Genomic DNA, 26159 nt, shown 5'->3' with positions numbered 1-26159 from the left:
TGACCCAAAGAAAGTTGGTTTACATTTTTAATAACAGGCACAGTAGAATTAACAGAACTCTTGTCTTCATGCTTTGGAAGAATGACAGCATACAGAATCAATGGGGGAAGGAGGAAGGCAGTAGAAACACCAGGAGACAAGGAAGCTCAGAAAGAAACTGGGAAGCAAGAATGTTGTAACACATTTGTGTAGGAGTAGCCTGGCCAGTGTGTCACCACAGCTCCCACAACTGTCATCACCTCTGTTGCTGCTACTGTGAGGATTCCGACCCTCAAAATTCCTGATGCCTTGGTTTCCTCACTTCCTGCTCAGAGTCCCGGGAGCTTACTTCTAGCTGACTGAGCTTGTGCCTCATGCTGCCCCTGGCTGTTAGATGAGACTTGTGCGAAGGCTTGGATTCCAGGAGAGAGGCAGGTGCTAGGAAGTAGTCTCTGGCCAAATGATCAATTGAGGAGAAGAGGAAATTCACAGAAAGGAAACTGGGGAGATTTTATGAAGAATAATATGTGAGACTGTTTTAAATGTCTGGAAAGATACAAACAATTAGAAGTAATTACCAGTGTGGAAGTAAAGAGATAGACTAAACAGTGTTTTGAAAACTCTACGTACTTACATATGGTTTTACAATTTTTTAACGATGAAATTGCACTCAGGCACGGCTTGTGTGTTTTTAAAAATAGGTTTTAAAATTATACTTAAAAAAGAGCTTTTGCCTTTAAGAGTGAGCATTATATGCCCACAGCACTTTTAAACTTTCATGGGAATAATTGATGAAAAACTCACTTCAGCAAAATTCAAGGGAGGAGAAATCTCCCTGGGACTGCAGAGATTTCACCGTTGGCTAATCTACTTTTTTTTTTTTTTCCTTGAAATGCGTTGGCTTCATCTACCTTTAGAAGTTCCTTCTGTTGAAAACTCTGGATGATTTTTTTCTCTCTCTGAAGCCAGCCAGATACTTTGTAGTCAAATAAATTGTCAGAAAAATTGCTGTATCTAGAGATTTTCCTGTAGTAAAAATGTGACCACTGCCTTCTCAGAGTAGCTCATCATTTGAGATTATATTTAAAAACCCATCAAAAATAAAAGCTGCCTTATGTAAATTTTGAATTAACTATGCTCTTAGGGAAATTTAGTTTTACGTATGTGTAGTAGTGCTTGGATGTGTGCATGCGTGCGTGCGTGCGTGTGTGTGTATTAGTGATAAGGACAGAAAGAGACAAAGAGACAGACACAGAAGGAGAAAAAGACTCACTCTATCTCTGTAAGGCCATTCTAGATCTTTTTACTCCCAAGAGAAACGACCTGAAGCATAAAACTGAAATTTGCACCTTCACTTATCTAACACTGAAACTGAAGTTAGTTGTCTACAACATAATCCAAGAGGGTCACATTTTGGAGGTCTCTTCTGTGATACCTATGTACTCGTTCCCTGGTTATTTGATTCATCCCTTTATTGCTTTAACAAATCTCTATCAAGTGATTCTTCTGTGGCAGTTTTCCTGCTAGACAATAAGGTCCAACAGTAAATCAAACACAGTATAGAGGAGAGACACGCAACTAACCAGGCAATTAATATAATGCAGTGTGAGGTGTCCTGGGATGTCTGGATGCTTTGTGAGCTCAGAAAGAAGACACAAATTCTAGACTGTAGAGAAGACTGGGTGGGGGAGAGTTTGGGCGTATATCAGGAAAGCAACCTTGAACTGAATCTAAAGCATGGAAACTATACTAGAAAGATAAAAGAGACTTTAAATAACCAAATAATTGACAAAGTGTGATCCCCTAAAGGTTCTGAGGCAACCAGATAGAAGATTGTAGGGAGATCGTTGTTTTTAATGGGTAGGGAAGATTTCTATTTGNTTAGCTCATCCTCTGACACACATGTCATTCACACACACACACACACACACACACACACACACACACAGCATTCCTGAGGTGGAATCTTGGACCCACCACTAGTCATTGGTCACATCTCCAGCATAAGACCTAATCAGAACTAAAGTAAAACTTACTTGACAATTCCCAGGAAAGAGCTGTTTATTCTTTCCTGTTAGGCCCTGAAACCTGCGAGAATGTTGGGGCTGGAGCTCCAGGCAACCTCTTGCTACCATGTGACACTTGATGCTGAAGCCAATATGACAGAAGGCAGAGTAAAGAGATGGAGAAAAACCAACTCCTAATTATATTTTCTGGGCCCTGAATCCAGGCTTGCTCTTCTACGTGAGCCAATAAATTCCCTTTTAGCCTAAGTGACTTGGTTGTATTTTCTTTCACTTGCAACCAAGAGTTCTAATTGATGTAGTCCCCAAAGAGGAAGACATCGAGGTGGGGGGCAGGGTGAAAGGGAACAAGCTAGTATTTATCAAGCAACTAGTTTGTCCCCACCATGTAAAGCTGGATGCTGCCATTTTCTTGTTTTTAAGTAAAGTCCACAGTATTCTAGGAAACCGAAGGAGAGTATCTTAGCACAAAGGTCTGCCTAACTATAAATTCTATTCATTGTACAGTACACTGTGCTATCAGTTTGAGTTTTACCCTAGGCTGGCATTTCTTTCATTGTGATTCAGGGAACACCAGTGTTCTGTGAAATGTTAATAAATGCCATGTGAAAAAAATCCTTAATATATAAGAAAGGCACTAAACATACTTATGTTTTGATATTATTTTATGTGTCTTTTGTAAATGGTTCAAAGTGTCTGATGAGAGATTATCCACAGCATGAACTAAGGATGGTTAAAAATTATGCTCTGCTACATAGGCAACATTTTCACCTTATATAGTGTATTGACCTATAGTTTTTATTTGAGAATTTGAGTTTATGGTTCTAATTTTTTGGGGAAACCTTATTCCATGTGTCAGCATCACAGGTTCATACTGCACTTGGATATGTGGCTAACAAAGGGAAGATGTTAATAAACAACCAAACTTCAATAGTTCTTAAGTAAAACAGCAATGGAAATTAGATTGATTTAAAGTAAATTTGACAATTGTAAATTTCTAAACACAATTTTGAGGTGAACTTTTCAAGAATAAATAGGTGAATATTTTGGGGACTGCCAAATATGAGTTAAAAATATTAAATTTGGGTTGCTCTCTTAGCTATAATTTACTTTTGAAAATGAGAATTTTATAATCTGGGATAAAAAATATTGGAATATATTTGATGCTCTGCTTAAAACTAAGAACTAACTCAGAAACATCATTCCTACTATTTAAGTAGCTATGTGAAATAAAAAGAAACAAAGCACTGTTCTCATACAAAGAATGGGTATTTTTTGACATATTATATTATAAAATGCAGAATAAGTTATTATTTGCTTTAGATATTTTCATTCTTTCTATGCTTAACTTTAAAATGATTTAATTTCTTCAAAGATACTTTTGTTCAGTAATAGAATTTTTAGAACATATACATAAATTTAGATTCTTTTGCAGCAATTATTTCACCTGATACCATTTTTGTTGCCTTCTATGGTGTAAGGGAGACTTTTATTTTCTGGTTACGTATTGGTTTTGTATGTGAAAGAAATTGCATGATGGTTCATTTTAAATTAGGTCTAAAATTTAGAGAGAGGTCTTAGAGAAAGCTCTCTAGATGTTCAGTGATCCATCTGTTGTCACAGGGACTTATGAAAGTCTTTGAATGTTGACAACATGGGGATTATCCTCACAGGCTATGTAAAAAATAAATGGAACAAAGTTTCGCCTGCTGGAAGATCAATGTACAATGGGTTTGCTGCTTTACCAAGTCCTAGACAGGGCTGGTTTCACAGCTTGTAACTTCTGTAATCACTCAGGGCCCTGTCTTAAGATGATGATGATGATGATGATGATGATGATGATGATTTTTCTTCGTCTTCTTTTAACATATACAAGTTGGCAAGCCCTATCTGTGGGACCAAGTTTGGTTCATCAGTTCGCATTTCTAATTTTTTTTAAAGATTCTTAATAGTTTATGATCATGGGACACTGCATTTTCATTTTGCACTTGGCGCCATAAATTATGTAGCTAGTCCTGCTTCTAGGATCTGGGTATACATATTAAATGAAATGGGGGGAAACCTCTTCCGCTCGTGAGACCTACCTTTAGAAGAAGAGCCAAAAAATAAACAACATAACAAAAGTAGGAAATAAACTAAGGGATACATCCTAAGGAGAAAAATGAAGAATGGAATGGGGATAGAAAATATATATGTGTGTAGGAGGGTTGGAGGGGTAAAGTTTGAAATTTTAAACAGGTTACTCAGAAAGTCCCAAATGAGAATGTGACTTTCAAATAATGACCTGTGGATAATGAAGGAGTAAACCATACTGAGATATGGTAGAAAAGTCTTCCAGACAGAAGAGCCAGCTTGTACAATGGCCTTGAAGGGAAAGTGGGCCTACAATAGTGAGCTAGAGTAGTGTAGCTGGAGAAGATAAATGAAGGCAGAGTAGTTTAAGGTGAGGTCAAAGAAGGTAGTGGAGGACTCTGGATTTATTAAGTGAGATGGGAAGCTGTAGGATGATTTAGGCAGAATAATGATATTATCTGCCAGGATCCCAATTGCTGCTATGTTGAGGACAGGGTAGAGTTCCTGGGTTACTCAGTTAAGTGTCCAACTTTGTCTCAGGTCACAATCTCATGATTCGTGGGTTTGAGGCCCTCATTGGACTCTGTGCTGACAGCTCAGAGCCTGGAGCCTGCTTCAGATTCTGTGTCTCCCTCTCTCTCTACACCTCCCCTATTTACACTCTGTTTCAAAATGCATAAATATTAAAAAAATTAAAAATAAAAAAGAACAGTCTGGGAGGAGCCAGATCAACAAGACAAGAGGAATAACTAATAACACACCAATGAAGACCATGTATGTTGTTCACTCAGGAGACTGTACACTCTGTGGCTCCCAGGTGCTTTTGAACCATGGGTCTTACTGTAGTAATAGCTCAAGTGGGGTTGATTGTTTCTAGATTCCATCTTGAATTCTATCTTCTAGATTCATTCATCTTAGGTCTCGTGACTTTTTTCTTTCTTCACATCCTTCTCAGTGTCTTACTCACACCCCACAATCGGGAATCCTTTCTAGTCTATGGGCAGAGAGGAGGTGAGCCCTACCAAGAGTATGCATCACAACAGCATACTACCCAAAAGAAAACAAAAACAAACAAACAAAAACCCAATCAAACAAACAAACAAACAAAAACTGGCTACTTACCCCAATACTCACCAGTTAAAGCTAAGGATAGCACTGGGAGAAAAGTAGCCAATCAATAAGAAGGAAAAAAAAAAAAGATCTCATTTTGCAGTACTCTGGGTACTTGGGAGTTATCTGGATATACAGATTCTAAGGAAGAAGAGTGAGAAGAGCAGCATGACTAGTCAATGGGAACTTTTTGTAAAGATGAGGAGAGTGCCTGTGGTTGGCAATGGAAGAATGTGAAAATGTGCCTTATCCTTAGAAGACCACAGGAAAGGCATACACATATACAATCCCACAAAAGGGTTAGAGATTGGCAGACAGATCTCCATCTCTGCCTCATTCCATTTCCGCTCATCGGTTTCCCTTCTCTTTGCCAACTTGTGCTGCCCTGTTTTTATCCCAGGCTCACACTTTGAATTTTATCAAGCCCCAGTGCCAGCACTATTTGATGACCTCATGTATGATACTACAATTTAAAATCCTTTGTAGAGAAACCTGATTGATCTAATTTGGGTCAAAAACCTAACTCTGACCTAGGAAGTTTTGGCCATTAGGATCAAGGTCAGCACAGCCTTCTGGGAATGGTAGGTAAGATATGTTATTTAAGAAAAAGGATTTGCCTGAGGGGATATTTTACTGTCTAATCATTTTATGCTTGGCATTTTATAAACTCTACCATAAAGGATTTTATTTTTTTAATGATTATTTTGTTTTTGAGAAAGAGAGTGCGAACAAAACCATGGGGGTGGGGTAGGGTGGGCACAGAGGACCTGAAGCAGGCTCTATGATGACAGCAGATAGCCCAATGCAGGCTTGAACCCATGAACCATGAGATTATGGCCTGAGCTAAAGTCAGATGCTTAACCAACTAAGCCACCCAGGTTCCCCTACCATAGAGGGTTTTAAAACCTACTCAATAATTTGTTGTCAATACAGGCAATATATATACACATATATAAAGTTTTTTTGTACTATTGCATTGTGGCAAAGATTAACTCACTTCATCCCTCTGTGTTGACCTCGGGATAAATGCCATTTATAAATCAAATCATCTGCTTCGATGTCACATTCTGTAACATGAACAATTGTTCTTTTCTTCAATCATAAAAACTTGCACGCAGAATTTGATAAGTTAAGGATACTACGTTGTAGTGTAATTATATAGACATATGTTTGCTGGAGACCAAAATTTTCTTTATGTTTTGGGTTTCATTGTTTGTTTACTAAATCCTACGAGAGACAAAATCAGGTTACATTTTAATATTTGTTATATAAGATAATTTCTTTTAATGTTTTCTTAGTTCCAAACTAAAAAATAGATTATCAAATGATTTCTGAATAGGAGCTTATATACTTCTCTCAAGCATTTCTCATAGGCACTAAGGCACTACAAATCTTTTTTTTTCCCCAAAGGATGACAAATAGCTCAATTTTCTTTTGAGCAATTTTTATCCCCTTTTCTGAGTGCTAAATTTAATATTCTTAAATTATAGACTACAGTGATTTAATCTTGAACTATATCAAAGGACACTTACATTGTTTTATTTTATTTTTAAGAATATTTGTTGTACTTAGTTTATACATGCTAGAACATATACAAAACCATACATATTGTATTTCCAACATTGAAAAACACAGGGAGAAGTCTGGTATACTAATAGACAGATATTTTGAATATATATTCTGGTTAAAGTTTTAATTCTCATAAATTTTATATTTTAAGTCTCTAAATATTTTCTTTTTAAGGTTGACTTTAGAATAATAGGGTAGAGGTTCTTAATGGATATTCGTCTGTGCTGTACTTTGTTTCAAAACATTACTGTGCACTCTCAAAATTTCTTTATAATTATGTTCTTACTAATGGTATTATGTATCTATTGCTCTTTGACAAGTTGGCCCAAAACTGAGATGCTTAAAATAACAAATATCTATTATCTCATTGTGTCTTTTGGTCAGAAATTCAGGTGCAGCTTAACTAGTTCCCTTTGACTCAGGGTCTCTCATAGGCTGCAGTCAGTGTGTCAGCTGGGGCTGCAGTCTTACCTCAAGGCTTGGTGGGAAGAAGATCAAAACTTCCAAGTTCAGCAATGTTGTTTGAGTCCCAGCAATGCAAGATTTAGTGCCTCTTGGACTATTGGACTGAGGGTTGCAATTCCTTCCTTACTGGATGTTGGCCAGAGGTCTTCCTTAATTCGTTGCCATATGGGCCTCTCAATAGGAACACTCACAACATAGCAGCTTGCTTACATCAGAGCAAGAGATGAGGGAGTAAGAGCAAGAGAGAGAGAGTGTGTGCATGTAGGTAGAGTCTAGAAGATTTTGTAGCCTAATTTCAATAGTGATAAACTGTAACTATTGCATTATATTCATATTAATTATGTCCAGCACATGTTCAAAGGGAGGAAATTATAGAAACATGAATAGCAGGAGGCAAAGATCATGTGGAACCATTTTAGAAGCTGCCTATCACTCTAATCATTGTAGCAATTAGTAAATAGCTACTATTAGGAAAATTTTTAAGAGTTTTGTAGAAGTTCTAACTGAAGGATAAATGAGTGACAACCTACATAATGTAATACAGATTTTCTGGGGGAAGTCTGAAGCCCAGAGTTTTAAAACTAGCTTTATCACCTGTGACCTTGGACAATTTACACTATAAATCTTTCCCAAACTATAATAAGACCTGATGAGGTGCTCTCAAAAACACAGCTGAGTACAGTAGAAAGGTGGAGAAGCCAAGAGCTGCACAGTGTGTGACAGAGGGACTCCAAAAGACAGTCTCCAAATAAAATGGTGAGAACATTACCCTGATACTAAAACCAGGCAAAAAACACACCAAGAAAAATACAGTTGATGTCTCTGATGAATGTTGGTGCAAGAATTTTCAGCAAAATACTAGCAGACAGAATTCAACAACACATTAAAAGACTGATACACCATGACCAAGTAGGATTTATCCCTGGTAAGCGAAAATGATTCAACAATCAATCAGTAGGATATATTACATTAACAGAAGGATTAAATACACTGGATTAATCCAAAACAAAAGGATTAAAATCACTGATTATCTGAATAGATAAAAAGCATTTAACAAAATTCAACACACTTTCATGATAAAAACACTAAAAAACCAAAAACAGACAAAAGAAAAAACCCTGCAGGAATAGCAGGCACCTGGGTGGCTCAGTGGGTTAAGCATCTGACTCAAGTCATGATCTCAGTCTTGAGATGGAGCCCTGTGTCGGGCTCTGCATTGAGCATGGAGACTAGGATTCTCTATCTCTGTCTCTGTATCTCTCTGTCTTTCTCCTCTCGGCCCCTCTCCACTGCTCTTGCTCTCTTGTTCCTTCAAATAAAAAATGAAAATTCAAAAATTTAAACATTTTAAAACACAAGAAGAAAATTACCTCAGCACATTCAAGACATTATATGAAAAGCTTATAGCTAACATTTTACCCAATGGTAAAAAAAATTGAAATATTTCTTAAGACCAAGAGCAAAGTAAGGATGCCAACCCTTGTCTCTCTGCCCAACACAGTACTAGAAATTCTATCTAGAGTAAGTAGGAAAGAAAAATAAATGGAAGGCATCAAAATCAGAAAAGAAGAAGTAAAGTCATCTGTAGATGACATAGATTAAAGATTCTACTTCAAAAAGTTAGAACTAGTAAACAAATTCCACAAATTTACAGGATAATAATGAACATGTAGAACTCAGTCATGTTTATATCTACTAACCACAAACCATCTAAAAATTAAATTAAGGAAAAGGTCCCATTTGTAATAGCGTCAAGAAGAATAAAATGTTTGGGAATAAACTTAAACAATGATGCAAAAGACTTGTATACTGAAAACTATGAAACATTGCTGAAGTTAAGGAAGACCCAAGTAAGTGGAAAGGCATCTGTGTACATGGTTTGAAAGACTTAATATTGTTAAAATGTCCACTTTCCCAAAGCAGCCTACTGTTTCAGTTCAATCTCATCAAAATCCCAATGGTATTTCCTTTCAGAAATAGAAAAAAAAAATCCTAAGGTTCATATAGAACTAGAAAGGATTCTGAATAGTCAAAACAATCTTGAGGGAGAATAACAAAGTCAGAGGCCTCACACTTCCTGACTTCAAAACACAGTGCAAAGCTTTAGTAGTCAAAAGAGTGTAGTACTGACAGAGACAGACATAGAGCACAATAGAACAGAATATAGGACACAATAATAAATCCACACCTATATAGTCAAATGATCTTCAACAAAAGTGCCAAGACCACACAATGGGGAAAAGATAGGTTTTTCAACAAATGGTGCTGATGAAAACTGTTTATCCACATGTAAGAGAATGAAGTTGGGCCTTTATCTCGCATCATACACATAAGTAAACTCAACATGAATTAAAAACTCAAATGTAAGATCTGAAGCTATAAGACTCTTAAAAGAACACAGAGGAAAATCTTTATAACATTAGTCTCAGTGAGGATTTCTTGGATGACACCAAAAGCACAGGCAACAATAACAAAAGTAGACAAATGGGATTGCATCAAACGAATTCTGTGAAGCAAAGGAAACAGTCAATAGAATTAGAAGACACTTAAAGATGGGAGAAAATGTTTGCAAACTATTTGTGTCAGAGAAGGTTAACTTCTAAACTGTATAAGGAACTTCTACAACTTAATAGCAAAGGGCCAAATAACCCAATGAAAAAAATGGGTTCAATAACACTCTTTATCAGGAAAATGCAAATCACAATTTCTATGAGCTATCACCTCACACCTGTTAGGATGACCAATATAAAACAAAAACAAAAACAAAGCCCAGAAAATAACAAGTATCAGTGAAGATATGGAGAAATTGGATCCCTATGCACTGTTAGAAGAAATATAAAATGGTGAAGCAACTATCCAAAACACTCTGGCAGTTCTTTAAAAAATTAAAAAATAGAACTAGCATATAATCCAGAAATCCTACTTCTGTATATTTATCCAAAAGAATTGAAGATAAGCTGTCAAAGAGATATTTGTATTTCCATATTTATTGCAGCATAATTCATAATAACCAAGGTATGGAAACAACCTAAATGTCTATCTCTGGGTGCCTGGATAAAGAACACTTGGTGTATACATACAATGGTATATTATTCAGCCTTAAACAAAGAAGGAAATGCTGCCATATGCAACATGGATAAATCTTGAGGACATTATGCTAAATTAAATATGCCAGTCAGTCACCGAAGGATGAATAGTGCATTATTCCATTTATATGAGGTATCTAGTCAAACCCAAGAAGTCAAAAGAAGATAGTTGCCAGAGGCTGGAAGGAAGGATAAATGGGAGGTTACTGTTCAATGGGTATATAGTTTCAGTCATACAAGATGGAAAGCTCTAGAGATCTGCTGTATGACAATGTACATGTAGTTAGCAAGACTCTACAATACACTTACAATTTTGTTAAGAGGGTAGATTTCATGTTAAGTGTCCCTCAACACAATTTTAAAAATAAGAGTAAAGTAGTTTGTAAGCAATTGATAAATTAATAAAGGTTTGCTTGATAGGACCGATGTGAAGGTAAATTATTTCTTAAACAAAAAAAAAAATCATGAAAGTAATTACAAGAAATCAGACAGTCTGGGGACAATAAAAACATATGGGAAATTCATGATACAAATGTTAAGCAAATCAAACTTAAATAGTGCAAATTTGGAAAAACTATGAGATGTAGAAAAATCCAGTTCACCTATATGTCACAATCATTCTCCTTTGATTTGCTTGAGAACCCTGCTATTGGACCTCTAGTAAAGGAACTAAGTATTTGCTCACTAATTGACGATGTGCTAAAATCTATTTGTAGCCATAATAATAGAATTACAGTATTTGTTGATTTTTCAACTTTGATTTAAGTTATGGACAAAACACAGAAAACAATATCACGGAGCAGAAGTTAAAATTTTCAACTTTGATAATGTAAACCTTAATCTTCAGCTCATAACACGTTGGGAGGTTGAAGGGGAAAGATGAAGTGGAGAGAAACTTCTCTCTAATGTGGTGTACAGTGGAAAGGTGCTGTCTAAAACTGTGGAAATACTGGAAGGCTGAAGTTAGTGATGGCAAATGCAAAAGGGTACGGGGTGTTAGCCTTGCCATGTTAGAGTGAATCAGATTACAGTACAGGGGATAATCTGTGACATGCAAAGTCCTCCAATCCCCCCACCCCGCCCCTCTTCCCTCATCTCCTCATTCTCTTCTTCCTCTCTGTAAACTGGGCTTGTAGACAAAACACATCTTGTTCATGCTCTGGAGGTTGGTGGCCTCTGGTCAGTGTTGAATCTCTTCCCTTCCCCAAAGAAGGGCAGAGGTGTCTGGCACTTTCTTTTCTATTTCTGCATAAACCCTATCTTTGTTTTCTTTTAACATTTCCTCCTTTGAGTTCCAAAACATGGCTCTTGCCAGTTAAAAGGATTAGTTATCTTGATTATGATGAAATTTGAAGCTAAGAATTGGTCTTTTTTTATTCTCTCCATGTTCTTTTATATTTTTCTTTATGAAATGAATACCTCAGAAGCAATGAATAATACTGAGTCACAGAGAGGATGGAGAAAGGCAGCAAAAGATTTTGAGAGAAAATCACAATGGATAATATTTACAATATTATACAACTAAATTTATAATTTAAAGATAAATAATAGAGAAAATAAAATAGTAAAAACAAAAAAAATGAGAAAAAAGTTGAAAAGGGAGTAGGTTTTGGGGTGCCTGGGCAACTCAATTTGGTACGTAACTGACTTTGGCTCAGCTCATGATCTCACAGTTCATGAGTTGGAGCCGTGCCTCTGGCTTGTGCTAACAGCTTAGAACCTGGAACCTACTGCGGATTCTGTGTCTCCCTCTCTCTCTGCCCTTCCCCCACTCCTGCTCTGTCTCTTTCTCTCTCTCTCTTTCTCTTAAAACTGAATAAACGTTAAAANTGTGTGGCCATCAATTGATAATGTATTAAATTATTAAAAAAATTTAATGTTTATTCATTTTTGAAACACAGAGAGAGACAGAGCATGAGCAGGGGTGGGGACACAGGGAGAGGGAGACACAGAATCCAAAACAGGCTCCAGGCCCTAAGCTGTTAGGCACAGAGCCCGATGTGGGGCTTGAACTCATGGATGGTGAGATCATGACCTAAGCCGAAGTTGGACACCCAACTGACTGAACCACCCAGGTGCCCCAGTAATGTATTAAATTATTAATTATTAATATTTAAAGTAAAGGAAGTAATCATTAGAATTTTTTAATGAAATGATGCAGGTAGAAGATTTTGTTTCATGAAGGTGAGACTGAGAAGGGGAGGTGTGAATTAAGTAAATGTTACTCTTCATTACAAACTTTTATTCTTTTATATTTTTTGGCTATATATGTGTATTACTTGATAGAATTACAATATTCTGGAGAACCGATAAAAGCAACTGGCAGTTTGAATAAATAGTTCTAGGGAAACACAATCAGATACATCTTGAAGAGAATATTGCTCCTTTACAGAAAATAAAGCTGATAAAGGGTGTTTTGGTTTTGCAAAAAGCAGCAAAGCCAAGAAAAGACTGTAGAGACATGAAAAGTGAGAAAAGTTAAGTTGTTCTGCATAATTCAAGATGCTATGCTCATTATGAGCTATCTTGTTTTTATTCCTGTGGGTGTAGATGGTGAGTGTAGAGAGATGCAGAGAGATCTGATGGGAAGGAAAAAATCTGAAAGATTTGGTTTAGATGCAGTGGTAGCATGATAGAATCAAGGGGTGGGGCTGGGGGGGGAGCCAGTAAAGAATTCTCTATCATGATTTGAAAATTTAAAACACTGAGGACTGATACTAGTTTTTTGTCTTTTTCATTATACTCATTCCCTGTGTCTCTAGAAAGTCTTACATAGGACTAAGTCCTCTGTTTGTGATGCCTAAGGGGGAACAAAGGTGACGTGTGTGTTCAATCTTACTTTAGGGATGTGAGTGGAATAGTGGCCATCAATGTACTGTGCTTCTCTCTGCGGTCTGTGTAATTCCAGGAAGTAATTAGCAGCATATTGACCATGTTCATGGTGGAGTGGGGAGATATGGAAGCCAAACAACTGAGGATAATCAACGAATGAAAGGGAAAAAATAATGCTTTCTCTGATACACTAAATGAAAAAACAAATGATTGAAGGTAATGGATTTGTGGCTATAAACTCAGGTTATACTTGCAGAATTAAAGAAACTAAAGTATTTTCAAGACTGTCACTTCACCACTAATTGCTATGGTTAGTTCTACAAAGCAGGTATCAAAGTAGACTTCCTTATATGGTCCTATACTCATAGAATGCATACTTCTTCAACTTAGGCTTTTGTTTTCTTTTGTCTTTCTTTGAGTCTTTCATCAATCTGTGGTTTCTCTAAGGTTTTCCACAAATACTTTCTATGCGGCCCTCCCTTTGGACTTGTCAGAATCTCAAGATCTGTCTTTTCTCCTGGACTTGGCCAGCTGTCCTCACAGAGGGGTTTCCTCCTGGCTTTGGTCTGCTTCTGTGCCTGGGCACTTTTGGCTCAGAAAAAGTTCCTTATGAATGTAGTTGTCTCTCTCAGACTCCATCCAAACATGAAATACAAGAGTCATTTTGTTACAGGGGTACGTTTTCCTTAACGTCAGGGATTTCTTTGATTTCTCCTTTTATTCCACTACTTACTACTTTTTTTTATTCATTTAGTTGCTTCATTCTATCTTCAGGATACATCTCCCATCTGACATGGATGCAGTCTTCTGTCCTATGAGCTGTATATAGTCTATGTAAAATTAAGCCTATTACCAAGATAGCATTTGCTTTGAGGCACAATCTGTTGTCAACAGAGTATACAGAACTCCAGTTTAATGAGAAGGATAATTTTAGAGAAAAATGACTTGAGGGATGTTGATTCAAGGGACCTTAATTTAAGTCATGGCTCCTCTCCTGACATAACATGACATTGAACAAAATATCTTGGTTACATTGCCTAGAATCAAATTGACCTGAGATCTAATTTTATGTGTTTGATATGTTTTTATTTTATTGGGGAAAGAGTTTTCCTTTTTATACATTTTATAGAGTAGATTGTATATAATATCTGTTTTAAGAATCTGTTTAATTTTGTGTCGTGTGTATATTAGAGGATTTGTTCAATATATATCTGAAATATATTTATGGAGTTTGTTTAATACTTATGTATCATGATTATTATTGTTAATGTCTCTGCAACTGATTGTCTTAGTTTCTACACTTGATTTTGAACTGTAGAAAGTAATTCTGTATGTATGGTCAGGGAAGTGATATAAGACTGGAGCTATGCACATGTTATATATGTTATGCTACTCTTTGAATTTGATGCAGCCTAACAGTATATGTGACCCTTAATTAATTCTATACCATATTTGTCTTACCAACTTTTCTCTCTTTGATATTTGGCTAAGGAAAGTTTTGTGGTAGTTCTTGGCTATTCTCCATAAATTGCATTTAAAGTCCAAGGGGGGATTTCAGTAAATTTACTGAATATTAAGCAGGTATATTTATCTCTGATTCCTCCATAAACCCATTACAGTGAGGTTTCAACCTTCAAAGATCAAGGGAAGAGACAATGAAAGCAAATGAAAGGTGATAACAAAATTCTAAATGATATAAATCATTTGGATGAGTGATAACTGATTTAGCAAATCACAGAAAACTGAAAACTAAGTGCCTTGCCAAGAAGCAAGCTAATTTTCAGAGCAAAACTCTGGAAAAACTGAGAAAATTGGAAGCAAGAGATCCTCTGAAAATGGATGGTGTGTGGTAGATCAGAAAAAAATTTAAATAGGCTATAAATACTTAATTACACCTCTCTTATCACTGCCCCCATGTCACAGAGCCTAACAGTGGCCCTTCACTCACCTGAGCAAAAGATCACGTGTACTTTATGGAAAGGCTGAAAGAGCGTGACTCTGATCTTGAAGATATCAGGCATAGCTGAGAGCAGAAAAGTTTTAGGACAAAAAATGGATTAAGTAGAAATGTACATAATTATTAGTGGTGTTCCAACTCTTCTCAATCTCTTAGCTTCACTTTCCTGGTAGCCAGTCTAAGTCACTGAAGAAGGGATCTGGCTGATTTTTGAATGAAGATAAGACCAGTTCATAAAGAAGATCTATAGATAATAACATTAGGAGTTCCCAAATTGTTTTGGCTGGGCGTAGACCCCATCACCTTCAGCAAATCTTATCCTTTGACAAGCCTCACCATTCACATAGAGGTTCTAATTCATTTTGTAGAGATTCATTCCTAAATATGCATCACTTGAAACAGATAGTAATGAAGATCTTTAATAACATCCATTGTGACATTCACTATACTCTTAATGAGTTCCTCCAATGTGCTAAGCACAGTATTATGGGTGCTGCAGATACAGAAAAGAATAAAATGAACAAAAATCCCAGTCTTCATAGAGTTGGAATGAGAAAGATAGGCAAAAATAGTTTAGTCACTAAATAATATAGTGTAGGTAACATTTTATGAACAAATTTGACAAAGCAGTTGACAGGGACAATGCAGGAAACAGAACATGCATGTAAAATCCTTAGACAAATAAGACAAGCTAAGACAAGTTTCATAAAAATAGATTTCTGTACTTAAAAAAAAGAAACTCCACAGGAAAATGAAATACAGAAAATTCAAAATTAAAAGCAGAAATATTTTAAAATCAATAGAAAATTTATAAATTTGAAAGATACAGTTGAGGGAATTTCTGAAAAAGTATAAGACAGAAATGAGGAGGTGAAAAAGAAAGAAGATATTAGAGAATCTGTCCACGAAGGTAAGCATCAAAAGCATAAGAGTTTCAGAAGAAGGAATAGAAAAAATTTTAAAAAGAGGAAATTATCAAGGAAATAATACAAGAAAAATTCCCAGTACTGGAAGATATGATTTTATAGATTAAAATAGTCCATTACATTGTTTATAATTTTTTAATATAAAAATCCTTCCTTCAAGAACAATTTTCCTTCTTTCAATGTACATTGAAATGTATGTCTTTAGACATTCTGATTTCTTTTCTGAAAATGTTATTTCATTTGCCTTCTTGAACAATTCAAAACAATAGTTTTTAGGGGTGCCTGGGTGGCTCAGTTGTTTAAGCGTCCAACTTCAGTTCAGGTCATGATCTCATAGTTCATGGGTTCCAGCCCCGCATCAGGCTTGGTGCTGACAGCTAGCTCAGAGTCTGGAGCCTGCTTCAGATTCTGTATCTCCTTCTCTCTCTGACCCTCTCCTGCTCATGCTGTCTCTCTCTCTCTCTCAGAAATAAAGCATTAAAAAATAGATTTAAAAACAAAACAATAGTTTTTACTACTAGCACTGTGAAGTAAAGACATTATTCCATAGTGTTCTGTATTCTGTTGTTGATTTTTAATATACTTGCTGTTCCCTAATTTTCATTTTCCAATAGTTGTTTTTCTGTAATTTAAGTTCTTTAAAAAATTTTTTTAATGTGTATTTTTGAGAGAGAAAGAGTGAGAGAGACAGAGTACGAGCACTCTGGCTTGAGCTAAGCCAGGGACAGATGCTTAACCAACTGAGCCACCCAGGTGCCCCTATAATTTAAGTTCTACAGTGTCAGGAAAATACATACTGTATCAAACTTTGAATGTGTGAAGTTTATCTCATTTAATTCTGTATTTATTTTCTCTATATACTTAATAAGTATTTCACATTACGTTGAAAAAAGTACATTCTGCAATTATTGGATGCAGTAGTTAGATATGCCAATTAGGCCAAGTTTGTTAATATTGTTTAAAACTTTTGTGACCTCTCTCCTTTTGTTTTGTCTGCCTCTTCTGTCAGTTATTGAGAGTTTTTGAGAGATACATGTTAAAAATCTCTGAGATTTTGGATTGTCTATGCTTCTAATTCTATTGACTTTTAATTTATATAGTTTAAAGCTGTTTTCAAGCATACACAAATGTAGAATTGTAATATATTCCTGCTGAATTAAGTGTTTCATAATTTATAATTATAAAACATCCCTTTTTATTTCCCTTAATAAATCTTGCTTTGAAGTCTTCTCTGACTGATATTAACATATTCACACAAGCTTTTCCTAAATGATTTTATGGCATACCTTTTCCATAAGTTACCTTTCAACCTGTCTATATTTATATTTAAAAGTTATTTCTTGTAAGAGACACCTGGGTGGCTCAGTCTGTTGAGCATCTGACTTTGGCCCACGTCATGATCTCATGGTTCGTGGGTTCAAGCCCTACATCAGGCTTGCTGCTATCAGCACAGAGCCTGCTTCTGATCTTCTATCCCCCTCTCATACACACACAGTCTCTCTCTCTCTCAAAGATAAATAAAAACATTTCTTAAACAATTATTTCGTGGGGACGCCTGAGTAACTCAGTCATTTCAGCTTTTGACTCTTGGTTTTGGCTCAGGTCGTGATGCCACAGTTCGTGGGTTCCAGCCCTGCTTTGGGCTCTGTGCTGACAGAGTAGAGCCTGCTTGGGATTCTCTGTCTCTTTCTCTCTCTCTCTCCACCCTTCACACTCTCCCTCTCTCTCTCTCAAAGTAAATAAATAAACTTAAAAATCATTTTTTAAGTGGCATATAGATGCATTTAAAACAATTCTAGTGTGGCAGATCTTTTTATTGGAATATCTAGTCAATATACATTCAGTGTAATTACTGAAATTTGATCTACCAAGTTGCTATTTTTTTTTAACTTATAGCATCTGTTATTTTGTTCTTCTGTTCCTTCTTTTTTGCTTTCCTAAATTAATCACTTATTTTTTATTCTACTTTACTTTTTATATTACATTCTTTCTTGTATCTTTTATTTGCTCGTGTGTGTCTGTGTGTGTGTGTGTGTCCAACTCAGCAGTTGATTGACACTTGGGCTGTTTTCATAATTTAGCAATTGTAGATGCTGCTGCTGCTGCTATAAACATTGGGGGGAATATATCAATTTGAAGTACTATTTTTGTATTTTGGGGTAAATGCCTAGTAGTGCGATTCTTGGACCATAGAGTAGTTTTATTTTTAACTTTTTTGAGGAAACTCTGTACTGTTTTCCAGAGTGACTGTATCAGTTTGAATTCCCACCAACAGTGTAAGAGGGTTTCCCTTTCTCCACATCCTCACCAACACCCGTTGTTTCTTGTCTTGTTGATTTTAGCCATTCAGCAGATGTGAGGTGATATCTCATTGTAATTTTGATTTGTATTTCCCTGATGATCAGTGATGCTGAGCATATTTTCATGTTTTATATATTTTTCCTGCTGTGATACATATTTATTTCAGCAAGAAATTGTCTCTTATGAGCTACCAGTGTGTTCACTAATGCAATCCCTTTTTCATATTTTTTCTTCTTAACAGCTTTACTGAGGTTTGATTGATATACACAAATATATAATTAAACTGTACAATTTGATGCATTTTAACACATGGCTATTCTGAGAAGGAATTATCAAAATCAATACAATGAGTATAACTATTACCCGCCCCCCCCCGCAAAGTTTCCTTTTGTATCTCTGTAATTTCTCCTTCCTAAGACAATGACTGATCTGCTCTCTGTAATTATAAATCAGTTTGAACTTTCTAGAATTTATGTAAATGGAACCATACTATAAGTACTCTTTTTTCAATGTTTATTTTATTTTTTTAAATAGTTTATTGTCAAGTTGGTTTCCATATAACACCCAGTGCTCATCCCCACAAGTGCCCTCCTCTATGCCCATCACCCCTCTCCCCCTCACCCACACTCCCATCAGCTCTCAGTTTGTTCTCGGCATTCAAGTGTCTCTCATGGTTTGCCTCCTTCCCTCTCCCCCACTATTTTTCCCCTTCTTCTCCCCCATGGCCCTCCGTTAAGTTCCTCCTAATCCTCCTATACATGCAAACATATGGTATCTGTCCTTCTCTGCCTGACTTATTTCACTCAGCATAACACCATCAATTTCCATTCATGTTGCTATATATGGCCAGATGTCATTCTTTCTCATTGCCATGTAGTATTCCATTGTATAGATAAACCACATCTATAAGTACTCTTACCTTTCACTTAATGTAATTATTTTGAGTTTCATTTATGTTCTTGTGTGTCAATACGTCCTTTCTTTTTATTATAAAGTACTGTTCCATCATATGTAAATAACAATTTACTCAGTTCTTTAAAAATTGTTTAAATTCAAATTATTGTTCATGGCATGTGTGCGTAAACATACAAACATACTCACACACCCCACCTAGGACTATACATGGTAATAGTTTTAAAGTTTCAGAGAACATTTCCCTTAAAAAAAAGATTATAACTCATTATTTTGAGATAATATTACTGGTACCACACATCTATGGCATTTTAATTAGATTGATCATTTCCAGGTTGATATTTTTGATGTACTATGTCATGCCTTGAGAAATAATCACATGGAAGGCAATATTAGCTACTTTTGCCTAGGAATTAATCTAAAAAATTAATGTGGGTATAATACTGTTCTCTAAAATATTGAGCCATTTAATTTTAACAGACACATTTCATTCTTTCTTTACCTACAGGGAATCTCTTCTGAAAACTCTGGAACTGGAAAATACTTTGAAAACAAAATGAGTGAAACTTTAAAAATGTTTCTCACCACAACTGAGTAAGATTATATTTAAAAGATAAAAAACAGGATATGGGGCACCTGGGTGGCTCAGTCGGTTAAGTGTACAATTTTGGCTCAGGTCATGATCTCGTGGTTCATGAGTTTGAGCCCCATGTGGGGCTTTGTGCTGACAGTTCAGGGCCTAAAGCCTGCTTCGGATTCTGTGTCTCCCTCTCTCTCTGTCCCTCCCCTGCTTGCATTCTCTTTTTCTCTCTTAAAATAAATAAACATTGAACAAAAAAAAAAAAAGGAAAGAAAAAAGAAAAGATTGAAAAAAGGATAGATACATTAAAAATTTAACAAGTGTTAACAAACGGACTATGCATTTATATGCCAGGATGACTTGAGGTACATAAAAATTGTAAAAGCGGTGATATGTTTGATAAACTCAGTATTAGCTTTATTATCTACTATTTAGGAAAGTGTGGAATTAAATTATCTGGTTTATTGTGACTGAAACCACCCATTTAAAAAATCTCAGCAGCATCATAAGAAGAAGCATTCATTAATTTTTTTCTCTCTTTTAACCACACTGCATTGGTAAAAGTTTTAATGTACTCAGACAATCATATTCTGTGATATAACAATCATTGGATCCTATGACAATGGCATATCTGTTCTACATGTCTGTTATATTCAATAAGAAAATATAGTATTGAAAGCATTAGTGCATATAAAAATTAGTGTTTATTTGTTGCAAGTGAGAAAAATTGAGCATAACTATTTTAAGCAACATGGGATTTACTGGAAACAGATGAGGTATCTTAGCATTTGAAAGAAAGCAAGTGTGAACTAGGGATGCACTTAGGGTACCTTTAGTGGGACTAATTGCATTTTACGGAAATATGAGATACTCATGGCTAGATGTAGGATAACTCATTGGAACAAGTGCCTAACAGAAAGAGCCACATTAGAAGTCCTTTTATATTAAGAGTGAGAACCAGCATTATTAAATCAGAAGGGTCTTACTGGGAATGGATAACTTGAGGGGGTGTTAATAATGAAGTATTTTGAAAGATGTGGACTCTTTATAAAGACTCTTGTCGTCTAATAGATGCCATTAAAGGTAACAGTCCCCAGAACCTGGATGAGAGAGTCTTGTAGAGAGAGCTGCCTTGAGATGAACTGTGACTTCAGCCAGGGATCAAACCAACCCATGTGACACCACAGAGAAGGAGTCAGGGAATAAGCCTGACCTCACTGTCCTCCCTCACTCCAGACTTCTACAGGAGCTTTGCTTTAGCTACATCCTATGGATAGCCAAAATCAAGGGAGGCCGTTAATAAAGTCAGTACAGGTAAACATACTGAAAAGAGAGTAGAGTGGAAAAAGATGAAGTCTCTGAGTTGGGGGAGATATCTAGTACAATTTTGAAGCTTGGAGAACTATCCTTGCTTATCTCTTACACATCACTGTCTGGTAGTCTAGGAAAATCTGTCTTTTTAAAATATGAGTTAGAGGAAAGAAATATTGTCTGCCTATATACAAAGAAAATATAAAAAAGTAAGAAAAGAGAAAAAGTATATGCTTCTTACGTATGGTGAAAACTCATCAGTAAAATCTTTCCAAAAAAAGATTTTTTTTTTCAAATAAAAAAGCAAGATAAAACACCCAGTCTGAGCTAAAAACAAAACAAAAATATGAAGTAATCATTGCTATTCAGGAACATGAAACACAAAATTACATGTGAGAAAAGATGACCAGTTAACAAAGAGGATTTAAAAAATGGAACTGATAGTTACAGGAAAAAAAGGCAACAAGCAAAATTATTTAGGAAATGAACACTGTATTCCAAGGAGCCCAAAGGAGAATAGACACTATGGAAACTTCAGTAGATATCATTGAGAATAGTGCAAAAACAGGTGAAGAAAATGAAGAAAAAGTAAGAAGAAGGAAAATATTTAGAGAGAAAATAATATATGCAAAAGATATGCAAGGGAGTCAAAAGAGATACAACACATCTATAACTGAAGTGACCAAATGGTAACACTAATAGCATACGCCTAGAGATAGAAGATAGATAGATAAGTAGATAAAGAGATGATAGATAGATAGATATAAGCAGTTAGAAAGATAGAGGCAAGCATGTCTTTCTTCAAGGTTCTGGTAACTTTTCTTTGTCCTTGTCCTTTCAGATCTTGGGGTCCATAGTGGCCTATTGTTACTGGCCCCCTGAATACTTCAACATCCCTTGTAGTTTCCTTAAATATTATAAATTTCTTTTTAAAATACTTTGTATTAAATTCTGCTTGAGGGGGTGCCTTGGTGGCTTAGTTGGTTAAGCGTCCGACTTTCGCTTAGATCATGATCTCGCGGTTCGTGGGTTCGAGCCCCGTGGCGGGCTCTGTGCTGACTGCCAGCTCAGAGCCTGGAGCCTGTTTCAGAGTCTGTGACTCCCTCTCTCTCTGACCCTCCCCTGCTCACGCTGTCTCTCTCTCTCTCTCTCTCTCTCTCTCTCCTAGAAATAAATAAAACATTAAAAAAATTTAAAATAAATAAATAAATTCTGCTTGAAATCTTCCTGATACATCTCCCAAAATTGTATGTCTAGCTATAACCTCTCTCAGGAACCCAAGATTTGCACACAAAACACTTACTTGTTATTTCCTCTTGGAAGTCATTTTAGAAACACCTCAAAATCAGCACATGAAAAACTGGAAATTCCCCAAATATTATCTCTTCCAGAGCCTTCCCCATGTTAGTTAATGGCAACTTCATCTGTGGAATTGGTTAAGCCAAAATCTTCCTCTTGGTCCCCATTTCTAATTCCCATCAGACATACTATTGGATTATATTTAAAATACATCCAGAATATGATAATTTCACACCTCCTTCATTACTAATTCCATGAGCTAAGAGGTACAAGACACAGAGAAAACTGCAAAACTATATTTAAAAGTCATTAAAGATGAGAATAATAAATGGACCAATAGGCATGTTTTTAAATTAGAAGACTCAATATTATAAAATATAATCTATATACTATATAGATTCAATATAATTACAATAAAATTCCCATATTTTAAGAGGCAGAAAATTATAAGTAGATTCTAAACTTTATATAGAAGGCAAAGGGCCAATTTTAACCTACATACTCTTAGAAAGGAAGAATAGAAGAGTAGGTAAAGCTTACATTGATCAAAAGTTATTCTAAGTCTATAGAAATTATGAAAGGTTTGTGTTAATACAGGAGGAGAAAAATATACCAAATAGAAAAAATATATTGAACACACTAACAGACCAATGAGTGTATGGACTATTGATAATTGATGAAGGTAGCATTTAAGAGAAGTAGGTAAAGGAAAGTCTTCACATTAAATGATCCAGGGGGAAGAAAGAAAAAAATTCTTTTAGTTATACACAAAAAATAATTTCAGATGGATTAAAGATCAAGTCTTGAGATTGAGAAAGGACTAAGACATTAATAGACAATACCCATAAAGGAAAATACTGATAAACTGTCTACATTAAAATGAAAATCTGCCATTCCTCAAAAGTCATCAGCTTTATACCTAGAAAGGCCAGCATTTAAAATACACAAAGAATTTTTGGGTCACTTGGGTAGCTCAGATGATTCAGCATCTGACTCTTGATCTCAGCTCAGGTCTTGAACTCAATGACAATTTTGCCAGTGGAAATATTTGAATGCTTGGAAAGCAATTTGCCAATAACCATTAATCATATCTTATGATCCAGGAATTTATTATATGCATACCCCTGAGAAATCTTGCATGATGCCCTAGGGGACATGCAAAATAATGTGTTTATAGCAGGCATGTTTATAATTCCTGCAAAAAAAAAAAAAACAATCAAAATCTCATTAAGACTAGATAAATAAATAGTGTTTATTCAAATGGAATAGTAAACAGCACTAAAAATGAGTGCACCACAGCAGTGTGCAGACTCATGAGTGAATCTCTCAAATCTAAGACTTTATTAAAAGAACAAGACTCAAGAAAATTCAAATATAATGTTAAAATAGTCCAGATTAAAATATATTATTTGAGATTTCAAATCTACATGATAAAACTTTAAGGAAGAACAAAGATATTACTAAAGTCAGAATATGTTTATCTCTGGATGGAGAAAAAGAAAGACATTTAACAAAGAGGACATAGTATTTGCAAGGTAATGGCATTGTTCTATTTCCTAAGATTGATGAGTGTTTTTATGTTCCTTTTATTATTATTTAAATATACATATATACTATCTACTCCATTGTACAAATAATATGTTTCATGATAAAAGGTAACATAACAAAAGAACAGCACATATTGTTAGAAATATCTAACTTTTTTCTATAGAACAATTGGATTCTATTTGTTAAAAAGTAAAATATGTTTACAAAGATTCCATAAGTTTTATTTGAGAGAGATAATTTGAGAAAGTATAAAAGAAAATATTTAAAAGAAATGTAAAATTAGAAGGGATTAATTATTATAAGTTGTAATAGTTAAAGGACTGCAGTTCTATCCCTAGAATATGAAATTTAAAAACACTGGAATAGAATAGACTGGTCAGAAGTAGATCTTTTGGTTCATAAATAATTAATAGCTGGTAACAGAGGCAAGGCAACCTGGCGGGAAACTTGAATTATGTTCTAAGAACTGACTGAAGATGTGGCTAAGAAAATGTTCATTTCACATCATACACCAGGAAAAATTCTAGGTACATATTTAAAATTAAGTTGTGTTTTATTTTTTTTTTAAATTTTAATGTTTTTATTAGAGAGAGACAGAGCATGAGGATGGGAAGGGCAGAGAGAAGGGGAAACACAGAATCTGAAGCAGGTTCCAGGCTTTAAGCTGTCAGCACAGAGTCCAACATGGGGCTCGAACTCACAAACCGTGAGATCATGACCTGAGCCAAAGTTGGAGACTCAACTGACTGAGTCACCCAGATGCCCCTAAATTGTATTTTAAATGCTAGGAACTAGAAGATGAAACTTTATGAGAAGCATTGACATTTTGTACATAGGGTTATAAATATTATGAAAAGATTTTCATGCATGAAAACATATTAATATACAAAAAATTTAGGCTTTCTTATATAAAATAATCAAAAACAAATTTAAGAATATTCTGGAGAAATACTGGAGAAATATTTGATCATTATTTATATAAAGAAATTCTTGAAATTGATCATAAATTACTTTCAGTGTATATGTACTTAATATTAAGAGATTTTAATGTGGAAATCCAAGGAAACAACTTTATATGCACAGTGTAGTCAGCACAACAATTTTAAGAATACACTCAAAGGACATGGCAGATATGTCACACACACAAAGAAACTAGAAACCAAGCAAATAAAAAGATGTTCAGTCTTCTTAATTTTTTCCATGTAAAGAAATTTACATTAGTAAAAATAAGTAGTAATGATAAAAATCAGCATGGCAAAAGTATCATGAAATGGCACTAAAACATTACTGGTGTCATTACATTTTGGAAAGTTATTTGGTAATATTGTATCAAGTTTGATAAAAATATTTTTAACTAGTGAAATCTGGCCATGTGTAGCAACATGGATGGACCTTGAGGGTGTTATGCTGAGCAAAATTAGTCAGGCAGAGGAGGACAAATGTCATATGTTTGCACGTATAGGAGGATTAGGAGGAACTTAACGGAGGACCGTGGGGGAGAAGAAGGGGGGAAATGATGGGGGAGAGGGAGAGAGGCAAACCATGACAGACTCTTGAATGATGAGAACAAACTGAGGACTGATGGGTGTAGGGGGGGAGTGGGGAGATGGGCATGGAGGAGGGCACTTGTGGGGATGAGCACTGGGTGTTAGATGGAAACCAACTTGACAATAAACTATTTGTAAAAAAAATTAAAAAATTAAAAAAATATTTTTAACTAGTGACCAAATAATAAACTATCTGGATATCTACCCTAAAGAAATAGTAATCCAAAGTCTAGGAAAGAATCTTCAAGGATGAAGATATTAAAAGCTGTAGTATTTCTGATGGCATGATATTGGAATTTATCTAGATATCCAATAATGGGAAGGTGAAGTATATTCTCTTGATGCGATATTATTCCAGAAGTTACTTGATAGTTAAAAGACTATGTAGGAAACATAAAAAGTGCTTATGTTGTGATTTTAAGTGATTAAAGACCAGATGTAAAATTGTATACATAGTGATAAACAGTATAAGATGCATCAGATTACTGGAAGGAAATATAACAACATGCTGACAATAATTTATGAAGATGGTGGTATTCAGGGCATCTTTTCCATTTTTCAAAGATTTCTCTACTAAGGTTATATGGTCTTCATATTTAAAATATGTAAATATAAAGGTGTTGCTGATATCCAGAATTAT

The 26159-nt window shown here is 35.3% G+C and overlaps 1 long non-coding RNA gene across 1 annotated transcript; it reads left to right on the top strand.

Moving 5' to 3' along the window:
* Positions 1-12240: 12240 nt before the first annotated feature.
* On the top strand, positions 12241-19822 carry LOC144218378 (uncharacterized). The gene is made up of 3 exons (XR_013331141.1): positions 12241-12381; positions 13151-13354; positions 19743-19822. It is a non-coding gene; the product is annotated as an uncharacterized LOC144218378 (long non-coding RNA).
* Positions 19823-26159: the final 6337 nt, after the last annotated feature.

Source organism: Crocuta crocuta, unplaced genomic scaffold, assembly GCF_008692635.1.
Source record: "Crocuta crocuta isolate KB4526 unplaced genomic scaffold, BGI_CrCroc_1.0 scaffold39, whole genome shotgun sequence".
In the NCBI taxonomy this organism is placed as follows: domain Eukaryota; kingdom Metazoa; phylum Chordata; class Mammalia; order Carnivora; family Hyaenidae; genus Crocuta; species Crocuta crocuta.
Note: the sequence above shows the minus strand (reverse complement) of the source record. Positions and strands in the feature narration are given on the sequence as shown.